Source organism: Mirounga angustirostris, unplaced genomic scaffold (genome assembly GCF_029215605.1).
Source record: "Mirounga angustirostris isolate CCGP_5_RB_7025 unplaced genomic scaffold, mMirAng1.0.hap1 SCAF_9, whole genome shotgun sequence".
Lineage (NCBI taxonomy): Eukaryota > Metazoa > Chordata > Mammalia > Carnivora > Phocidae > Mirounga > Mirounga angustirostris.
In genome coordinates, this window is record NW_026991717.1 from 43,112,825 (window position 1) to 43,135,392 (window position 22,568).

At 43.3% G+C, this 22,568-nt stretch overlaps 1 protein-coding gene across 14 annotated transcripts in view; it reads right to left on the reverse strand.

Moving 5' to 3' along the window:
* Positions 1-22,568, reverse strand: part of TLN2 (talin 2) — a 430,586-nt gene that overhangs the window by 306,281 nt on the left and 101,737 nt on the right. Inside the window, exon 1 of one of the 14 annotated variants that reach the window (XM_064570360.1) lies at positions 8,800-8,897. The exons of 12 other annotated variants lie outside the window; for them this stretch is intronic. The gene's annotated coding sequence lies outside the window, so the exon portion shown is untranslated. Of the gene's footprint in view, positions 1-8,799; positions 8,898-22,568 lie in introns of those variants that run through there. One more of the 14 variants, XM_064570353.1, reaches the window with a different exon arrangement.

Below are 22,568 nucleotides of genomic sequence, written 5' to 3' on the forward strand. Positions count from 1 at the left end.
AGCTGTACAGAGGCCAATGCCTGGGCCCCACCCTACATATTCTAGTTAAACTGGTCTGGATTGTGGCCTGGGCACTTATAGTGATAAATGCTTCCCAACACTGCAAACCTCTAATTTAGAGGGTCTTCAAACTGCAAAGCAAATGAGTGTCAGGAAACAGTTTTGAAACCTACACTAATTTTAAGATGTGGGATTTCCAACAGAAACAGCAATCAACAACGACGACGACAAAACAACAACAGTAGTAGAAACCAAGTGAAGGCCATGTGTTTCAGTTTGTCATTTTAAGGAGGAAAACTCCACAAGCACGTTTATGAAAACCAAATGCTAGGAATCAAGCATGGTGGTGATTTCATGACTTTATGCATTTGTCAAAACCCATACATACACACACAACAGAGTTATTGCGTGGAAATTAAAAATAAATTTAAAACATACAGAGGAAAAAAAAATCAAGTGATACATTCATTTATTCCAGTAATTCCCCATCTTTGCTAAATACTAGAATCACCCAGGGAGCTTTCAAAAATCCTGCTGCCCAGGCTGTGACATCAGAATCGCTGGTGGGACCAGAGCATCCTTTTTAAAGCCTGGCAGGTGATTCCAATGGGCAGCCATGTCTCCTAATTCCCAGAACAGTAGGAAAAATCCAGCCAAAGTCATGTTAACACATATCCATAGAAATGTGGCTTCCAAGAGCCATCCCATCTTCACCTACCTTCCACTCATCCAGGGAAATTCACTAAAATCTTTTTTTCTATCAACTTTTGTTGGGTTTCAAGATATTGGCATGACCCACAAGCCAAACAAAAAGAGGTGCCTTGATACCCACTAGTAGAAAACAACATTGACTCAAAACCTGCTGACAAGTTTTAAAGCAGGGCAGTAGTTCTCAAACATGGAAATCCCCTGGAAAGGTGGTTCTAAGACACAGGTTGCTGACCCCACTCTGGAGTTTTGTGATTCAGTAGGTTGGTGGGGGGGGGCAGACAGAATCTGCATTTTTTTTTAAAGATTTTATTTATTCATGAGAGACAGAGAGAGAAGCAGACTCCCCAAGGAGCGGGGAGCCCGATATGGGACTCGATCCCAGGACCCTGGGATCACGACCCGAGCCGAAGGCAGACGTTTAACCACCTGAGCCACTCAGGCGCCCCCAGAATCTGCATTTCCAACAAGTTTCTAGGTGCTGCTGCTGGGAGGACCATGTTCTAAGGAAATCTGAGCTAAATCAATGGTCAGAGACGTGAAAGCCGGGGCTGAAGCTGAACCAGACAGTTCTCCAGCCAAGACAGCCAGAGTGCACAAACTACTGGTCAGTTTCAGTGAACAGGTTGCATTTAGAAACTGACCTTTGGGAAGACATTATGAAGATTTGCATGTACCATCAAAGAGATTATCTCATCTAGAGACAACTCACTACTCAAAGGGTGATGCACAAACCAACATCGGCACCACCTAGAACTGGTTACAAATGCAGCATCTCAGGCCTTACCCCAAACCTTACTGGGTCAGGAACTGTCTGAACAGGATCCCTGGGGGATTAAGTGCACATTAAATCAGCTTTGACCAATTCCCTAACTCACACCAAAGACAGTTGCCAAGCACCCACTCTGCACAATACCTAGCTAGCACCTGCACAACACCTGGGTCAACAAGCCTCTGCCTTCTTGGAGCATCTATGGAGCAAAGGATGAAACTAAAGCCCAGAGCTGTGGGACTTGCCAAGGCCACAGAGCCAGCGTGGTAGAGACGGATTTAGAGCCCATGTCTCCTAAACCCTCTATAGTAGAAGAAACAATACAGGCAACTGCCTCTATCAAAATTGCAAACATAATTCCAAGAAAAGAAGATACCAAAAAATAAGTTACAAGTCAGTTTCTACATACCAAGTTAGGAGATCGAATTCTCCTAATTCTCACTGATGTCTACTCTGACCAAACCAACATTGCTAGATTATACTGGCCGACACAGGGTGTTTATATAGCTAAGTTTTTCTCAGATCTCAGAACAGGATGAATAAACAGATATTAGGAGGAAAAACATCTTGACCACAGGTATCACCTAATACCCAAGAACTTTCTTTTGATACTTAAATCTATTCAAACAGTAAACCTCCTGATGTGACCAAAATTTATTGCTGATACATTCTGGTAATGATCTAATTATTGGTGTTTCTTACTTCTTCCTAATCATCTTCCTAAGATGTAATGCTCTGATTCATTTCGGTAATGATTCAATTATTAGTGTTTCTTCTTCCTAAACTATTGTCCAGTTGGAAGAGCACTAACATTTGTCTAAAACATTTGTTTGACATAGATTATCTCACTCAGTTTCTTTGTCCCTATCATACAAAGAAGAAAAACAAGAAAAAAAAAAAGGCACAGTTGAGTAGGCAGAGCCAGGCTTTAAATCTAACTCTATCTGTCTGACTCCTAATTCCTTCTACTCAAAGTGAGGTCCTTGGACCTCCCACCTGGGAGCAGGTTAGAAATGCAGACCACTCAAGCCCCAGCCTGGACCTGCTAAATCAGAATCTGCATTTCAATCCCTGGTGATTGATGTCCACACTGACATCTGGGAAGCCCTGCATGCACTATCCCAAAGCCAAGTGACCCAGCTCCCATTAATCAAAACCAGCAGCAAACATCTTTGGTTCATGCCATGAGCAGACAGCAGTCAATCACCTAAGCCTCAAAGCCACCAGGATGGGGTGCTTGTCATATCACTAACTCATAGTAATTCACAGGGTTTGCTGCGTGGGGTCCTTCTCAACAACTGCCCATAGACTGCAGGACATAAAGACAAACTTCCCTCCCTGGGCAGAGTGCCAGGATAGTCTACAGTCCTGGTGCCATCAGCAAACACCCATAAAGACATAAATATCGTCATGATTCAAATCCTCCAAGCATTGCCTACAGGAGGCAAACTTTTTTGTAAAATAATTAATGAGGTGAGAAAGAAGAATATTCTCAGAACAAAAATCAGCTAATTATCTTGGTCTCTCTCTCTAAACATACATACTACACACACACACACACACACACACACACACATATAAAATGGTCCTTAGAGTCTAGAAATTTGAATTAGGGCTCCTGTAACTAAATGAAACCTGGATCCAAGTAGATCACTGTCAGGACAAGGGGAAGGGAGAGCAGACGGAGCCAAAGGAATACAACCCCACCAGCTTTCCCTGACTCGCCTACCTCCAAGTTTGAGTTAATGTGGAGTTTCTCAAAAGTGCAGATCAGAGACAGCTGCTTCAGAATCACATCAATATTAAAAATGCATGTTCCTGGGCCCAAGAAGTCACATGGTTAACAATCCCTTCCCAATGGATCCCTGCACACATAAATATTTGAGGCCAATTGCCCACCTGGCCCAGGTACAGCTCAAGGAGAACTGTCAGACTCATTAGTTAATCTTATCTTCCCAACATTAGATGAAACTAAAGCCCAGAGCTGTGGGACTTGCCAAGGCCACAGAGCCAGCGTGGTAGAGACGGATTTTCAGAGGAAGAACCCATCAGGGAAGTTGAGTGTTTTGCCCAAGGTCATACAGCAGGTGAGCAACCATGACTTACCCACTCAGGCCTTTTCAACTCGATCAAGGCATCAAATTCACACAAACCAAACAACAGGGAAGCATGGTCCTGTTGCCAAATCAGTATTTTGCCATGTGAAGCAAGAGCAGTGTTTAAAAAAAAAAATATTGGTCTTTTTTGTAGCAGTATTTCAGGGGCTGCTCTGGACCCTACCTCCCAGGATGGGACCACAAACTGCCAATAGGGAGAATCACACATCATATTGTAAGGGGCTGTGCTGAGCAGCAGACGACCACCTATCATCCCAATGGCCTGATCAAAGTTCATTTAGCTTCAAATTCAAACTATTCCCAGTGAATACTATTCTAAGTCACTTAGATTCTTCTTTCCATTATGTAATCCTGGGTCACTCATCACCTGGGGGACACCCACACTTACTCTCACACAAAGATTCCCAAATGGACTGGCTTCAGGAGACTCACCCGAAAACCCACCTAAAACACAGACACCTGAACCCCTTTGAGCTTGGAGAGGATGATTCAGAAATGAAAAGCAAATCCATAATAGCACTGGGTATGGGGGGTGGGGCAGGGAGAGACTCTCATGTTTAAAAGAGTCGTGGGGAAGGCCCAGTATAACACAAAAACTCGAAGCCATATAAAATGGTAAATTGTAAATTTAACTGAACCTCTTTTTTAAAAATATACATGGCTGGGGCGCCTGGGTGGCTCAGTCGGTTAAGCATCTGCCTTTGGCTCAGGTCATGATCACAGGGTCCTGGGATCGAGCCCTGCACTGAGCTCCAGCCCTGCACTGGGCTCCCTGCTCAGCAGATAGTCTGCTTCTTCCTCTGCCCCTCCCCCTGGCTCATGCTCTTCCCCTCTCTGTCAAATAAATAATATCTATAAAAATTCACATGTATGCCAAATCCTGTTTGTTCATAGATATTAAGAATCACAAAATATTAGAGACCAAAAAGTGTCTATCAATAGGGAAGTTATGATGCATCCAATGACAAAAGACTAAGCAGCCATAAAACAACAACAACAACAACAACAACAAAAGCCAGGCAATTCTGTAAGTACTTATATACAAAGAGCCACAAGACATAGAGCAAAACACTCAGAAGTAAACAGACTATGCTATCACTTATGCTTTAAAATACATATAGTTGTTTATGTACACATATACACACATGCATGCTGGTCTACACATAGATTATCTCTGGAGAGACACATAAAACATAGGAGAAGTTGCCTGAGGGAAGGTCCCTGACCAAGGTAGGAAGGATAATTACTGTCCCCACATATCTACCCTCCATGCATGTACTGATTTTTCAGATAAAAAGTTTAAGAACAACCAAGAGAGGGGCACCTGGGTGGTTCAGTCGGTTAAGCTTCCAACTCTTGATTTCGGCTCAGGTCACGATCTCAGGATTGTGAGATCAAGCCCAGCCTTTGGCTCTGCACTGGGCATGGAGCCTGCTTAAGGTTCTCCCTCTCTCTCCCTCTGCTTCTGCCATTCCAGAACCCCACCCTGCCACCCCACTAGCACTCCCTCTAAAAATATAAAATAACTAAGAGAGGCAGAGATTGGAGATGGGATGCATAAACCAACTAGGTGTTGAGTTGTAGTCCATTCTCTCCTACGTCCCTCTCCAGTAGTGACCTCACAGTACGTGTTAAAAGCCCTAAAAATATTCCTTCAGCCCATGTAATTCCACTTCTAGTAATTTGTCCCAGAATGCTGAAAAAGCTTTATGTGCAAAGATGTCTATCAAAGTATTACCTATAATCATGAAAAAATGGAAACAAGTACAAAGCGTGTTGGCCAAGCTATTTAATATTCAGTTCTGCTAAGATGAAGAGAATGGATGGATCAAACTTAGAGACGTGTGACTTAGAGAGGGTAAACAAGCCACAGCTTCTGCGACATGGTAGCTATAAAGGAAGTAGAACACATGTGGACTGAACATAGACAGGAAGGACAGAATAACCAAGTGGTCACCCAGTATTCATCAGCACTCACATCGGCCACCCATTGTTGATACCCATTTTGGCCCAAATTGTCTATTACTGAAGAAGAAAACCTCTTGATGTTCCAGAGGAGCTTTGGTAAGAGACACCTGTGGCCAGGAACACCTGCTCCTACGTTTCTGCAACAGATCAAGTGTATGGGCTCCAGGTATCTTCTGTCTCCTGAGATCCGTTGCTCATGCTCAGATGTGGCCCTTGTAGTCACATCATCAGCGGGGAAAGGTGCGGTAGCCAAACGACAGAATTTACGAATACTGTCCAAGCCACGATACAAGTAATGTGGTCTACCTATTCTGTTGGACCTATGTGCATTAACCTAATCCTTCCCCTTGCTTCTTCCTATTTAATTGGACTCAGAAACTGAACAATTTAAACACCTTAATTTGGTCTGTGGCCCTGTTTCTGACTTCTAGGATAACTATCTTTGGAAGCTACCATAGCATCAAGATAGGTTCCTACCACTACAAATATAGAAAATGATTAGGTAAATTCTGATATATCCACCTAAATTATGTATCAAATTAAACCACATTTACACGATTTGAATATAAGCATTACCAATATTATTTGAAAAATAGAATATAAAAATATGAACCATAAAACTTATTAATTTTATTCTAAGTATACATATATCTACTATAAAAAAAAAAACTAAGGACGGGCACCTGGGTGGCTCAGTCGGTTAAGTGTCTGCCTTCAGCTCGGGTCATGATCTTGGGAGTCCCAGAATGGAACCCCACATTGGGCTCCCAGCTCCGTGGGGAGTCTGCTTCTCCCTCTGCCCCTCACCCCACTCCTGCTGTCTATCTGTCTCTCTCAATAAATAACATCTCTAAAAAAAAAATCTAAGGAGGACACCGCTGGCTCAGTCAGAAGAGTATGTGACTCTTGATCTCGGGGTTATGAGTTTGAGCCGCACGTTGGGTATACAGATTACTTAAATAGCTTAAGAAATAAAAATTTAAAAACTTTAAGGAAAAGCACTAAAAGCATGTATTACTCCAAAGTAAATACATGCATGTCATGTTTAAAATATGTTATATCTTATACATGTGTTATTCTTATAATCTGGAAAAATTATGAATTTTTAAAATTTCACAGAGAAAAAGACTAGAAAGAATCTATTAAAATGACAAGCTGCTGTGGGTTTTAGAGTAACTATTTTATTCCTCCACTTCCATATTACTTCAGTAATGATCATCTTATACTTTTACAAAAAAACAAAATAAAAAACACATTTTTCTCTTTGACAAAAAGAGGCTGGCCAATGGTTAAGAACCCCCAGCTAAGGGTGCCTGGGTGGGTCAGTCGGTTAAGCATCTGCCTTCGGCTCAGGTCATGATCCTGGAGTCCCTGGATCGAGTCCCACATCGGGCTCCCTGCTCGGCAGGGAGTCTGCTTCGTCCTCTGACCCTATCCCCTCTCATGTGTTCTCTCTCTCTCATTCTCTCTCTCTCAAATAAATAAAAAATAAATAAAAAAAAAAGAACCCCCAGCTAAAAGCCAGCCCAGAAATTGAGAGTTAAAGCCTTACTGCATTCAGCTATAAATCTCCATAAACTCCAGGTTAAAATAAAACCTGTTAGAATCTTCCTGTCCCAACTGTGGGAATAAGATGGAAAAAGTTTTCGGCAAAGTTCCCAAGCCATGTGTTCATCTTTAGGACTGACTCACCACTATTTCCCCATGTACGTGAGGTCATTTTTGTCAGTGACAGATATGTTGTTTTTACTAATGCAAGAGCCCAGTGACCCTCTCGCTGTGTGCAAACACCTGTACTCAGCAACAGGTGATAAGCCAGGTGGGCTTTTCATTCGGTAAGATTTGCTTTGGCACCCACAATACAAGCCAATGCTTTCTCGAGGCAGAAGCATTGGGAATTTTATCCCCAACCCCAGGAGTACAAGGACAAAGTCCCCAGTTCAACCAGCCAGGACCCTACAATGGGTGCCACAGGGACATTCAGCATACATCCCAGAGACGACGAAACCTTGCCATATAATCACTTGCCTATTCATCACCTAAAATGATCCCTGGAGAATTCAAAGATAACTTGAAACACCTGCTAGCTTCCCTAGTTCCACCAGCTGCATGGGTCCAAAAAGCCAACACCTGCTCCCAACGCCCATGTCCCTAGAATTTTCCCTGGAAGCCTTCCCAAGCATCAAAGGAAGCTCATGGCTCAGTGTCTCTGGTACCCGGGGTGCATGTGTGCGTACTACAGATGCACGTATGGACTGTAATGGACTCTATACAGCCATCGGTTGCTCTATATGCACATACACTGCAAAACCCACGCATAGCCTTAATCTTGTGAACTCTATTGGCGTAACTTTCCCGTTACTCATGGCTTCATTTGCACACATGCAGGATAAGCTCCCAGAGAACAAGAGCCCAGCTAATGAAATAATAAATTCATGATCTACATGACCAAGTCCATCACTGCCACTTTTTTTTTTAAGATTTTATTTATTTATTTGAGAGAGAATGAGAGACAGAGAGTACGAGAGGGAAGAGGGCCGAGGGAGAAGCAGACCCCCTGCTGAGCAGGGAGCCCGATGCGGGACTCGATCCCGGGACTCCAGGATCATGACCTGAGCCGAAGGCAGTCGCTTAACCAACTGAGCCACCCAGGCGCCCTCATCACTGCCACTCTTGTCACCCTTCGTGCCCACTTTCAGCATTAATGTAGGACTAAAGCCTTTTGTTCGCTCCTCTTTCAGCTGGTCTTCTAGCAGTTCGCATGGGCAGCACGGGCACGGATCCAACACCGTGCCACAAGGAGTCCAGACAGCAGAGAGGATCAGAATGCCACAGCAAGACGGTACGGGAGGGAGAATGGCCCAGGTGGCCTGAACTACAGGCAGGGGTGTGGTGAGCTGATGGAGGAGGGTGGCATCTGGCCCCTCTCAGCTCTGCTGAAAACCAACAGCACCTGTGGAGACGCCGCCTCCCTGGGGCTTAGTCTGTACAGCCCTTCAACCACCCCAGGGGTCCGTCTGGATAAAACAGCCCCCAAGTCTAATCCCATGTCCCATAGTTCTTCAAGGCGCAAGTGACACACTGTTACTAAGGGTGTAATACAAGCAAACAAAGTACAGGAAGTTAAAGCTGGCAAGACAAAGCTGATTGCAGTCAATTTTCACCAATTTCTGATACCTGAGGAAAAGAGCAAACTGAATTCTAACGTTACCGAAGGAAAGAAACGGTACTAACCTCAAGCACAGTTCTGCCAATGGCCTGAGAGTACAGCACTCTGCCTCAGCACCACTGAGCTCCAATGAGGAAGCCAAAACCTCTTCCTGCACGCATCCCTGTGAGGATGGGAACTGTAGCATTAATAAAAAACTTGGAGTGTAAAATCTTCCATCTACAAAGCTCCTCTTCAGTTTTTTAAAAGGCAGTAATTTTAATTTATGTACCAACAAGACACTTTAATTCCCCCACCTTGAAAAGGCTATGTTATCAGGGCATAGGAATACTGGAATAGCCCAGAATTCCCATAAACAAGGAGTCCCGGATGGTTTTAAGGACTTTCCCTCCTCAGGGACTGTCAAGGTAGGGATATATATTTACAAAATGCTTAACTGGGAAGCAGAGTGGTCTCTGTGTCAAAGAACCCGACACCCTGGGTCCCTCAAAAGGAAATAGGAACAGCTCCTAATCCTCAGTAACCATGGGTGGCAGGGGATGGGGGTGCAGGGTGGACTCCCGTCCCTACTGCTCTGTCTCCAGGTCACCCCCAGGACTGTGAGCTCTTCCCAGCTGAGGTCCTTATGCTCCATATGGCAAAGGAACTGAAGGTTATTTCACAATCCTAGAGCATGGGCAAATCACTTCCTTTTGTCTTTAATTTCTAACTTAACTAGTTTTAATTTTTAATTTTAAGGGGTGCCTGGGTGGCTCAGTCAGTTAAGTGTCTGCCTTCGGCTCAGGTCATAATCCCAGGGTCCTGGGATCAAGCGCCACATTGGGCTGGGCTCCCTGCTCAGTGGGAAGCCTGCTTCTCCCTCTCCCTCTGCCTGTCGCTGCCCCCTGCTCATGCTGTCAAATAAATAAAAGAAAAATAAATAAAATTAATTTTAAGATACATGTGGTCACTTTCCAAACACGTTCCATTGTGCACTTTAAGAAGTATGCTCCAGAAATCGGAGGAGTGGACGAACCATGAGAGACGATGGACTCTGAGAAACAAACTGAGGGTTCTAGAGGCGAGGGGGGTGGGAGGATGGGTTAGCCTGGTGATGGGTATTGAGGAGGGCACGTTCTGCATGGAGCACTGGGTGTTATGCACAAACAATGAATCATGGAACACTACATCTAAAACTAATGATGTAATGTATGGGGATTAACATAATAAAAAATTTAAAAAAAGAAGTATGCTCCAGGTACAGGAGCTGTGTTCTATACATGTCCATTAGATTAAGTTTCTATGTCTTTACTATTTTGTTTGTCTGATATTTCAATCACTAAGAAAGGCGTGTTAAATTCTCCCACTATGCCATGGTGTTGTCAACTTCTCCCTTTGACATTCAGTCAGTTACCTTCTCTGTATTTGAGAAACTATTAAGGGCAAACAAGTTTAGAATTATTACATGCCCCACATTAGCAATGTTGCAGATTTACATTCTACCAACAGCTTTGGAATCTCCGTAGACTTGGGCGTGAGGTCCCAACTCCATAACCTGCTCTAAGCCCCAGTTTGCTCATCCCTTGCTCAGAGTTCTTGAGAGGATGAATTAAGACAGTTCACGTAGTATACTCAGTGTAGTGCCCCTCTCTTAGAATGCCAGCTACTAATAAAATGGTCTACGACTTAAGATCACGCAGCTTTTTACCAGTATGGAAGTAGAACCCTCTAACCTCTCCATCAGGTGGCAGGATGAGGTGTGAGAGGAGGCAGAGGTATCCAAAGTTGTTTATTTGGGGGCTTCACAGATGGGGAAGTACAGGATAACACTACCCTGTCCATACCCCACTGAGAATGTTAAGTCACCTCTCAGGTGAACACTCAGTCTCCCCCAGCTGCACTGCAATGGCCCAGTCTAGCTTGTTCTCTCTGGGATGGATTTCCCCTTGTTGCTGGCTTGAGGGCTCTGTTGAAACAGCTGCACAATGAGACACTTTATAAACTTCTGACTCTGAGAAACACCTGGCATACTTAAAGAAGGTAAGAGTATCTAAATTGTAGATAACTTCTGATGCCTGATTCCCAACCCTGGGATCCATGGAATTGTGTGTCTCTGTGTGCTTTGGAGGAGGGGTGGGGAATATGTGTGTGTGGGAAAGCAATTTCAGGGCAGACCATTCATTTTGTTAACAGTTTCCAAATCCTTTATAACATTCTCCCACATCCCAACAGGGTGAGGGAATCTTTGTCAAAGTCAAAGTTAATTGCACATCAGAAGGAGAATATGCATTTTTTTTTTTTTAAGATTTTATTTATTTGCGAGAGAGAGAATGAGAGACAGAGAGCATGAGAGGGAGGAGGGTCAGAGGGAGAAGCAGACTCCCCGCTGAGCAGGGAGCCTGACGTGGGACTTGATCCCGGGACTCTGGGATCATGACCCGAGCCGGAGGCAGTCGCTTAACCAACTGAGCCACCCAGGCGCCCCAGAAGATGCAATTTTCTTCTCTGGCTTTTGAACTCTGAAATTGACGCTGGGAGTCATTCTGTCCTGAAAATGTCAGCTGCAGGAAAATACAACAAAAAAGGCAGAATAAACTAGCAAGGAAACCTGCCAAACAGAAGAACATTTTTAGAAAGCCTCAAGGGTTAGCAAGTCACTGATTTGCTTAAAAAAAAAAAAAAAAAAAAAAAAAAGTAGTAATTTTAAAGATTTTATTTATTTGACAGAGAGAGAGAGAGAGACAGCTAGAGAGGGAACACAAGCAGGGGGAGTGGGAGAGGGAGAAGCAGGCTCCTGGCCGAGCAGGGAGCCCGATGCGGGGCTCGATCCCAGGACCCTGGGATCATGACCTGAGCCGAAGGCAGACGCTTAACGACTGAGCCACCCAGGCGCCCCAAAAAGTAGTAATTTTAAAAAGGAAATAAAACAATGCCCACCCCTGCTAAAAAAAAAAACAAAAACCTCTGGCAAAAAGATGTTCACTTCCAAGTGCATCAGAAATAGTTAACTGCAGGAAGCCCAGGGGGTGAGCAGGAGGGTGCCGGGTCTGGCTGCCAGGATCCCATACAGACCTGCTCACACAACTGGCTGGGCAGCACCATGGCAAGCTGACCCATTTCTCATTCATGAGAACTTGGTAAGCGACGACCACCACCAGCCTAAAACCTTACTTGGAAATAAATCCCTTGATGCAATATAGAAACCAACAAGCTGTATAGTTTGTCTCCCCCAAAAAGTTTTTCCCCAGGATTTACTGACATAGGTTATTTCTTGCTATCTTTCTTACCTTAAAAGGGAGAAGTCAGCCACTCAGACACCCTGCTTTCTTTAATCCTTAAGAGTCTCCCCATTTGTCTTAGAGCCCAATGTCAACCATGCGAGTGACGTGTCCATAAGGGTCCATATTAACCTTACTCCAGGGCCCCCAGTGTTTACTCTCCTTAAACCCACCACACAGACATCAAAAAGTCAGCCACAGGGAAGACAGACAAAGGTGGGATGTCATCTACAGGGCACAGAGAAACCACTTTTGGTCACCTCTCCCTTCGGGCATCAGGTGTGCTTGCTGTTTCTCCACCTTTGGCCCAGAATTCAAAGAACTAGACACACTTCACTGTCAACCCGTGTGAGGGACAAAGGAATGACAGCAAACAGAAGGGCAGGGTTCAAGTGCAATGCTCTCTCCTTCCTCCCATTCAAGCCACCAGGGCAAGCAATCTCATTTAACCCTTCACCCTGGTGAGGACAAAGTATGTAAAGTATGAAACATACACCCTCCTCTCAAAAATTAAGCAACTCCATACAAAGGTAAAATGTCCCACTCTAGCAAAATTGAAACTGCCTAAAAGCATCAAGCTGAACAAAAAAACAAAATGGCTGCACTAATGCTTCAGCAAAGCTCAATTTTAAACTAACCTTTTTCCTCTCTTCTGCATACCTCCCCTCGTCCCTTCTTAGCCTCTTTTTTTTTTTTTTTTTTTTTTTTAAGGAACCCAATACCACCCTGAAAACGTGACAAACAAGGCTGGCAGCACATACACAACTCCTGTCAAAATCAGCCAGACCCTCTATTTTCCTATGAACATCCCCCCACTCCCCGCGCCCCAGCCAGCCCCTTCCCCTCCCCGGGGCCGACTTGCAGTTTTGAAGGCCATAGCCTGCTGCAGGCTCCTTTGCCCGGCAAAGCAATAAAGTTATTGTTCTTCTTTATCCCAAACTCTATCTTCATTTAACATATTTCGGCTCCAGAGCACAGAGGTCAGTGTTTGACAACAAATTCACCTAGTAAGAGTGAAAAGAAAGCCATCCGAGAGATTACTTTATGAATCATCCTATCTCCCTCAGACTTTTTTTTTCCATCTTTCTGATTTTCCAGCTATTTAAGGTATAACATGCTGGTGGAACAAATCCAAACCGAATTCCGTCCCTGTTCCCCACCTCTACCAAAGTAACTCCAGTAAACAATTTGACCAATGTGACTTCAAGCATTTTCCATACAAACGGCAACTACCTAAAAGCCATCTATAAAAAACCTACAGCAAATATCATTCTCAATGGGGAAAAACTGAGAGCATTCCCCCTAAGGTCAGGAACATGGCAGGGATGTCCACTATCACCACTGCTATTCAATATAGTATTGGAAGTCCTAGCCACAGCAATCAGACAACAAAAAGAAATAAAAGGCATCCAAATCGGCAAAGAAGAAGTCAAACTCTCACTCTTTGCAGATGATATGATACTTTATGTGGAAAACCCCAAAGAATCCACCCCAAAACTGCTAGAACTCATACAGGAATTCAGTAAAGTGACAGGATATAAAATCAATGCACAGAAGTCAGTGGCATTCCTATACACCAACAACAAGACAGAAGAAAGAGAAATTAAGGAGTCGATCCCATTTACAATTGCACCCAAAACTATAAGATACCTAGGAATAAATCTAACCAAAGAGGCAAAGGATCTGTACTCAGAAAACTATAAAATACTTATGAAAGAAACTGAGGAAGACACAAAGAAATGGAAAAACGTTCCATGCTCATGGATTGGAAGAACAAATATTGTGAAGATGTCAATGCTACCTAGAGCAATCTACACATTCAATGCAATCCCCATCAAAATACCACCCACTTTTTTCAAAGAAATGGAACCAATAATCCTAAAATTCGTATGGAACCAGAAAAGACCCCGCATAGCCAGAGGAATGTTGAAAAAGAAAAGCAAACCTGGCGGCATCACAATTCCGGACTTCCAGCTCTATTACAAAGCTGTCATCATCAAGACAGTATGGTACTGGCACAAAAACAGGCACATAGATCAATGGAACAGAATAGAGAGCCCAGAATTGGACCCTCAACTCTATGGTCAACTAATCTTTGACAAAGTAGGAAAGAATGTCCAATGGAAAAAAGACAGTCTCTTCAACAAATGGTGTTGGGAAAATTGGATAGCCACATGCAGAAGAATGAAACTGGACCATTTCCTTACACCACACACAAAAATAGACTCCAAATGGTTGAAAGACCTCAATGTGAGACAGGAGTCCATCAAAATCCTAAAGGAGAACACAGGCAGCAACCTCTTCGACCTTAGCCAAAGCAACTTCTTCCTAGAAACATCGCCAAAGGCAAGGGAAGCAAGGGCAAAAATGAACTATTGGGACTTCATCAAGATAAAAAGCTTTTGCAAAGCAAAGGAAACAGTCAACAAAACCAAAAGACAACCGACAGAATGGGAGAAGGTATTTGCAAATGACATATCAGATAAAGGACTGGTATCCAAAATCTATAAAGAACTCATCAAACTCAACACCCAAAGAACAAAGAAGCCAATCAAGAAATGGGCAGAAGACATGAACAGACATTTTTCCAAAGAAGACATCCAAATGGCCAACAGACACATGAAAAAGTGCTCAATATCGCTCGGCATCAGGGAAATCCAAATCAAAACCTCAATGAGATACCACCTCACACCAGTCAGAATGGCTAAAATTAACAAGTCAGGAAACGACAGATGTTGGCGGGGATGCGGAGAAAGGGGAACCCTCCTACGCTGTTGGTGGGAATGCAAGCTGGTGCAGTCACTCTGGAAAACAGTATGGAGGTTCCTCAAAAAGTTGAAAATAGAGCTACCATATGATCCAGCAATTGCACTACTGGGTATTTACCCCAAAGATACAAAAGTAGGGATCCGAAAGGGTACGTGCACCCCGATGTTTATAGCAGCAATGTCCACAATAGCCAAACTGTGGAAAGAGCCAAGATGTCCATCGACAGATGAATGGATAAAGAAGATGTGGTCTATATATACAATGGAATATTATGCAGCCATCAAAAGGAATGAGATCTTGCCATTTGCAATGACATGGATGGAACTGGAGGGTATTATGTTGAGCGAAATAAGTCAAACAGAGAAAGACATGTATCATATGACCTCACTGATATGAGGAATTCTTAATCGCAGGAAACAAACTAAGGGTTGCTGGAGTGGGGGGTGGGGTGGGAGGGAGGGGGTGACTGGGTGATAGACACTGGGGAGCGTATGTGCTCTGGTAAGCGCTGTGAATTGTGCAAGACTGTTGAATCTCAGATCTGTACCTCTGAAACAAATAATGCAATATATGTTAAGGAAAAAAAAAAGAAGAAGAAGAAGGTAGCAGGAGGGGAAGAATGAAGGGGGGATATCGGAGGGATAGACGAACCATGAGAGACGATGGACTCTGAAAAACAAACTGAGGGTTCTAGAGGCAAGGGGGGTGGGAGGATGGGTTAGCCTGGTGATGGGTATTGAGGAGGGCACATTCTGCATGGAGCACTGGGTGTTATGCACAAACAATGAATCATGGAACACTACATCTAAAACTAATGATGTAATGTATGGGGATTAACATAAGAATAAAAAAAAATTTAAAAAAAAATGGCAACTACCACTAACTGAACACTTGTGGTATGTCAGTTCCAATTCGAACTCTTCACCTCTATCAATCCAGCAGCTTCTTTACACTTTCTCCACGAGGTGGGCAGTTCTAATGCACGTTATGAACAAAGACGGGCTCAGAACGGCAGGTTGTTCATCCAAATACATGCCCTGCACCCCCCTAATAAGTTCAACTTCTACAACTGACTTACTTTTTTAAATAAACTACTAAGTGAGTGATCCTGAATCTCTTAAATGCACAACTTGATGCTCCTTTTCCCACTTAACACATATGGTCACCTTTCCATCCACTTCCTTGGTCCCTGCACTGTGGCTACAATCCATGTTTCAAAGAAAGATTGGATTGATTGTCCCACTGCCGACAGAGGGGTAGAAATAAAAGCTATACACAATTCTATGTCCCTGTTCATTCAAGATGGAAGCTTTGAGGGTCATTTTCTTTTAAGCCACTTTACGAAGTCTGTGTGAGCACTGTATATACACATACGTTTGTGCATACGTAACCTACTCAGCTCTTGTACCTTCAACAAACTTCGGGGGGAAATTTCAGGTTCTTCCAAAAAGCCAGGAGCTAGACATGTGCCATTTCTCTTCGGAAGGGACAATTAATGAACACAATTTGGGGAGACATATAATTCTACCTTGGTAAAGATTTCAGATCCCCCAAAAAAGATGGCATATATTCCTCCGTTCTTGGCTCAAACTTTTTTTCCTCCTTTTTTAGACAGTAACTGAAAGGCTTCAGGAACTTTAAGATTATTTGCTTGGAAATACTATTTTAACTTCACATATGCATAACACACTCCCTTCCAGAAACTACACTTTATTAAAAATTCTACAGCCAGTTTTATAGTTTTCAACCATCAAACAAATTAGCTGCAACAAATTATAGTCTGTGCCCCTGACGGGACCCACTTTCTTCTCCCGCCTCCCCCATCACTTTTGCTTTCTGGCCCACGCCTACCAGCGGCCGTACCCTCCATCAGTCAGCCTATGAAGACAGAAGAATCCTGGAGTCCTTGATTTCCAATTCTCCATCTTGCAGAGAGGCAGAACTTCCAAGGTTAAGCTTATTTAATATGCTATCATCATCTCTTGCTAATGACTTAAATTGAAAAGGCACAGGAAGCAAATTCCCTGTGTCTCATTTAATGAGCCACTAGGGAAGCAGCTTAAAATAAGGGTGTGAGCAGTGACAGAAAAACCAACGGGGCCCAGGCCAAAACCTCCTCACTTGGTTCCTGTTAATATTTAGGAGATATTTACAAATGTAAGTGAGAAATACTTTCCCCACCCAAGGGTGCTAGGCCAGCCACCTCAAGTGTTGCAGTGATGTCTTCCGTTTGTGTAAAAAGCAAAGTCAGGAGAAAAGGGTTTAACAGGGTTATACTGGCCCAGCTGTGGTCAATACTGTGGGCTCTGCCACTTACAGCTCTATGACCTTGGCCAAGTTGCTTCACCATTTAATGCCTCAGTTTATCTGTAAGATGGGAATATGAGGAGTAACTACCTCTGGAAGTCTTTATGAAGCTTAAGCAACACTTCTAACCCCACTTAGAACTTAGTATAGCACAAGTGCTCAATACATCTCAACTAGTATGTATTCTTTCGTCGTTATACTTCTAACCCACACTAAGAAGGCAACAGGCCCAGTGGCTCTCTACTGTGCACCATACTTTTGCATGCATTATCCCAATGGGTCCTCAAAACACTCTCATGAGGCAGACAGGAATGTTAAGAATGTTGTTTAAGAACCTGAGGCTTAGACAAGTTTCAGCTCTTACCCAGTATCGTATGCTAGCTAGTGACCTGAAATCTGAACCCGATTCTATTTGTCTTCAAACAGCCATGCTCCTCCAACCTCCACCAAGCCCTATATGCCTTCCTGCCTTAGACACAAGCAACTCAAAGGAGGGCATGTGATGAGTATTCACTATGTGCTAGGCCAATATAAGTGCCCTGTGTACCACTCTCACTCACACAGCAACCTCATGGATAGGGAAAATCATCACTCCCATTTTCCAGATGAAGCTGGAAACAGAGGCTTCAATAGCTCAAGGTCAAGCACTATGCGCAGGAAAATGAAGTACGTATGTACGAAACCCAGGAGAAGGCTGTGGAGTCTCTCATGATAATTCCAGCAACAAGAAAAAAGGATACATTTGCTCAACATGTCCAGTCAACCCTTTTATCATCAAATCAGTAGGTCCCAAAGAAGAGTTAACATGTTTGTTTGTTTTTCACAGTAGGAAATTTGCTAAGACAAGAAGCTCCCACTTTTCTCATAATAATGCTAGTGGTATGTTTGAGTCTTTAACCAAATTAGAATATAAGTAAAATCTCCCAACAACCTCCAGGGAAAAGTTATTTTTGCTAAAAAGTAAATAGGCACAAAACTAAAACGTTGGAGTGGGAAATAGTCAGATTCATTACAAAACACCAATCACCACCTCATTTTTCTCCAGGGCCCTACAGAACGGGGGAGGGGTAAACAACCACAACCCCTAATAAATTGACAAAAGGAAAACAAGAACATCTTTGCTTGTGGTACCCTTTGTTTCTACACGGATTCAACAGTCATTTTTCAAATAAAAACATTGAAACCTCCCATTTTATTCCAAATAGAATACTTCAGACTTTACAGTGATTTCCCACTGAGAGCAGTTTAGGGTGTTCAAAAAAACAACACAAAACAAAACAAAACAAAAAAACGGACAAACGGAGAGGGCTGGGCCTTCAGCGCAGTAAAGCTAGACAGACAAATTACAAGAGGTAAGGCCAGACACAGCAGTGGGGGTGGGAGACAGTGAATGGGGGACACTGAAAGTTCAGAACAGGAGGAGGAGGAAGGTCATTATACTCCAAGTTAGTAACATAAGCTCTAGATGCCCTTGGCTGTAGAAACAGCCACCTCTACCATCCACCCTCCACCACACTCTGACTGGCTCACTCACTGGCCTTCACTGATCTCTAATGAAACAGTACCAGTGAGCAGCTGCCCACATGGTGAATGGGAGGGGTGGCTCCACACTGTCTTCCAAGCTCCAGCATCCTAGAGCAATACCATCATTTGATGGTCCACATGAAACCCACGGTTTCCCTCCTCTCTATTCCACACCTTTGCAATAAAACTCAGGACCAAGTTTCTGAAAATAGAGTTCTTCCTCCTTATCACATAATTGCTTACCTCACTGCCTATCTACAATTTCACATAAAAAGCTCAAAAGCTTTCTGCTATCAAAAGGATGCTAGGCACAGCTAGTCAGAATGATTACATCGTGTAAGGCAAATGAGTAGTAATAGGATGGACCACTTGCCTGCCAGAGCTTCTGTCCAATCAGCCAGACAGGCAGGGACTGATGACTGACATGGAAGGCAGAAGGACACCCGGCCTTTAATCAGGGGGAGAAATAAGAGGCAGGAGGAGAAAGCCAGATTGTCGCAGCTGTCTACAAGCAAGCATGCACCCAAAGTTGAAATCAAAGGAAGGGAGATAACCATAGGTCATCAACAACTCTGTGCAGTGAATGTCTTCCCTCATTGGACAGGCCAATTTTATCTTGTTGATAGTCAAAGCCAATCTCAGGTGAAATTTAGAATTCTTCAGGAAAAGCAGCAAAACTCTTAACTAGATGTTCACATAATGTGAGTAGGACCAAAATAAATGTACAACTCACAGGAAAACACTGAGGACATAAACCCAAGAGGGCAGGATGCTGTGTGTCATTTGCCCAGAGGAGAGAATGGAAAAATCACACATTATTCTGAACCCAATTTAAAAGCTCTCATTTCATTACAGTTGGCAAACAGACACATGAAAAGATGCTCAACATCACTCATCTTCAGGGAAATACAAATCAAAACTACAATGAGAGATCACCTCACACCTGTCAGAATGGCTAAAGTCAGAAACACAAGAAACAACAGGTGTTGGCCAGGATTTGGAGAAAAAAGAACCTTGTGCATTATTGGTGGGAATGCAAACTGGTGCAGCCACTGTGGAAAACAGTATGGAGTTTCCTCAAAAAATTAAAAATGGAACTACCTTATGATCCAATAATTGCACTACTGGGTATTTACCCAAGAATACAAGAACATTAACTCAAAGGGATACATGCAACCCTATGTTTATTGCAGCATTATTTACAATAGCCAAGATATGGAAACAGTCCAAGTGTCCATCGATAGATGAATGGATAAAGAAGATGTGGTGTACACACACACACACACACACACACACACACACACACACACACACTGGATTATTACTCAGCCATAGAAAGAATGAAATCTTGCCATTTGCAAAGACATGGATGGAGCTAGGGAGTATTATGCTAAGCGAAATAAGTCAGAGAAAGACAAATACCGTATGATTTCACTCATATGTGGAATTTAAAAAACAAATGAGCAAAGGAAAACAAAGGAGAGAGACACAAACCTAGAAACAGACTAACTCCAGAGAACTGATGGTTACATAGGGGAAGTGGGTGGGGTATGAGTGAAACAGGTGAAGGGGATTCAGAGTACACTTATCATGATGAACACTGAGTAATGCATAGCATTGTTGAATCATTGTATTGGACACCTGAAACTGTCACACCGTATGTTAACTATACAGTTCAAGGAAAAAAAAAAAAGGGACACCTAGGTGGCTCAGTCGGCTAAGCATCTGCCTTCGGCTCAAGTCATGATCCCAGGGTCCTGGGATCGAGTCCTACATCGGGCTCCCTGCTCAGCAGGGAGCCTGCTTCTCCCTCCGCCTGCCACTCCCCCTGCTTGTGCTTGCTCGCTCTCTCTGACAAATAAATAAATAAAATCTTTAAAAAAAAAAAAAAAGATTTTTCAGCAAGACAATATACAATGAAAGCTCTCCTTTGGCAAAACCAATAATCAATTAGGAGCGCATCAAGCCCTCTTTCAATACCGCCTTACCTTCGGTCAGTAAGTAATAGAAGACAAGGTGCACCTGGAACAGTAAAACATGGGTTCTACTTGGACAAGTCACTTTACCTGTCTAAACCTGTGTCTTATCTGCAAAAAGAGCTGGTTGGACTAGATAACCCACGAGGCACAGTCCAATTCTCAGGTCTTCAGTTTGGGGATTCGCCTATACAACTGTTGGCCACCTCTGGGCCACAGTCCTGTCATGGCAGAGCTCCCTTCCCCCACTCAGGACCTGGTTGGAAAGGGAGGAGACCAGCATGGGTTTGAGTCAGGCACTGCATGGGAGGGACAAAGTGCAAGTGCAGCTGGTATGAGACAAAACCGACACACGTGAAGGAAAGGCAATGAGTGCCTGTGGGAGGAACACAGCTATGTTCTGCTGGATTTGCTTCTATTTTACCATCTCTCCACTGCCAAAAAGAATTCACGGCAGTCTGACAGAAGAACACAAACATGTACACAGGGCACTTAAAATTAAGATAAAATTAGAAAATCAGAAACCCTATGGCTGTTTTCTCTGGAATACTGATCATTTAGTCATTGGTAGCACGTCTACACAGACAAGCCTAAGGCTAACATCTGCACAATGAACCATCTTGCAAACCTCTAGCATCCCTTTCTTAAGTGAGATTACTCATCAGAAACTTAACTGGACAAATAGGACCCTGCAGTAGTCCTCTCTCAAAGAAAAGGGGAAAGAACAATTTGCATGCACAGGTACACCAGCAAACAAGACCACAGATCATTGGCTCTTTAGCATAGCCAAAAATCTGGAAACTACAACAATTTCCACTGGCAGTAAAATGGATCGATCACAGTATATTCACACCATGGGTTACCCTCCTGCAACAAAGATGAACAAACTTTTGATACTAAGAAAGACATGGATGAATCTCACAGACACTGCTGAACTAAAGTTCGCAATAGCTAACCAATGCAATCCATTTCCTTTTGGCAGGGATTAAAATTATATTGGGGAGGGGAGCGGGGATGGCTGGGGATAGCTACCTACCATACCGATTTAAGTAGAAGATCACAAAACTCAGAGAAGTACCAGTGATAAAATATTAGCATTAGGATGGGCCTCAGACCTTGAGTTCAACAGGTAGGGGGAGGGGGGGCTTCGAAACCCCCGAGGGGGGGTTCACTTCCTTTAGGCAAAGTTTGTGCGTCCCCAGTTTGGTAATTCTGCACCCCAAAAGGACAAAGACAGCAACTGACTTAACGCTTCTCAGTAGCAATGTCAGTTATTTAGTGACAGTATCTGTCGAATGCTCACTCTAAAGGCTGCTGAGAGATTAAATGCAATTTACCCCTCCCCAAGTCTTTAACACTTCAATTACAATCACAACCTGACAGAAAATTTCCCTGGTTTGAAATAATACACCAAACTGACCCATAAGATGTCGGTCTTCTTCCTTCTGTCAAATGCAGATGCGCAGCAACAGCTACAATCTCTGCAATGGTACCTGAAGGGCAGATTGCATTTACAGGCTAATGACGACTTGGAATTAATGACCACTCTTAAAGAACTTCATCTAACACAAGTTATCAAAGATCTTTGAGGAAAAGAAATGCCACATTAAAACTCTGTTCCCAACATATCATACATACTTCCCAAGGGAGAACACTGGGGAGCTTTCTCGAAGGCATCACACATTTGACCTTTTAAACAGAATTATAGTTCATTGACACAATGGATGAAGTTTTGTTTTTTTTTTCCATAACACTACTGACATAATGGAATTGGTCACAACCTCATTCCTAGTCTATTCAAAAGTTCTGCTCTCATCAAGAGCCTCTGGGAAATGAATTACTGCAAAGAACTAAGAAAAAGTTGGAGCTGTGTGCGTATTAGGCTAATAGCCTTCAAGAGATTTGTGACAGGAGGAAGAAGGGCAAGTCATTGTGTGTGCTATGAGTATAGACTGAATAAGAAAGGGGAAAGGTAGGTTCTCAAAATCATAGGTAAATTGA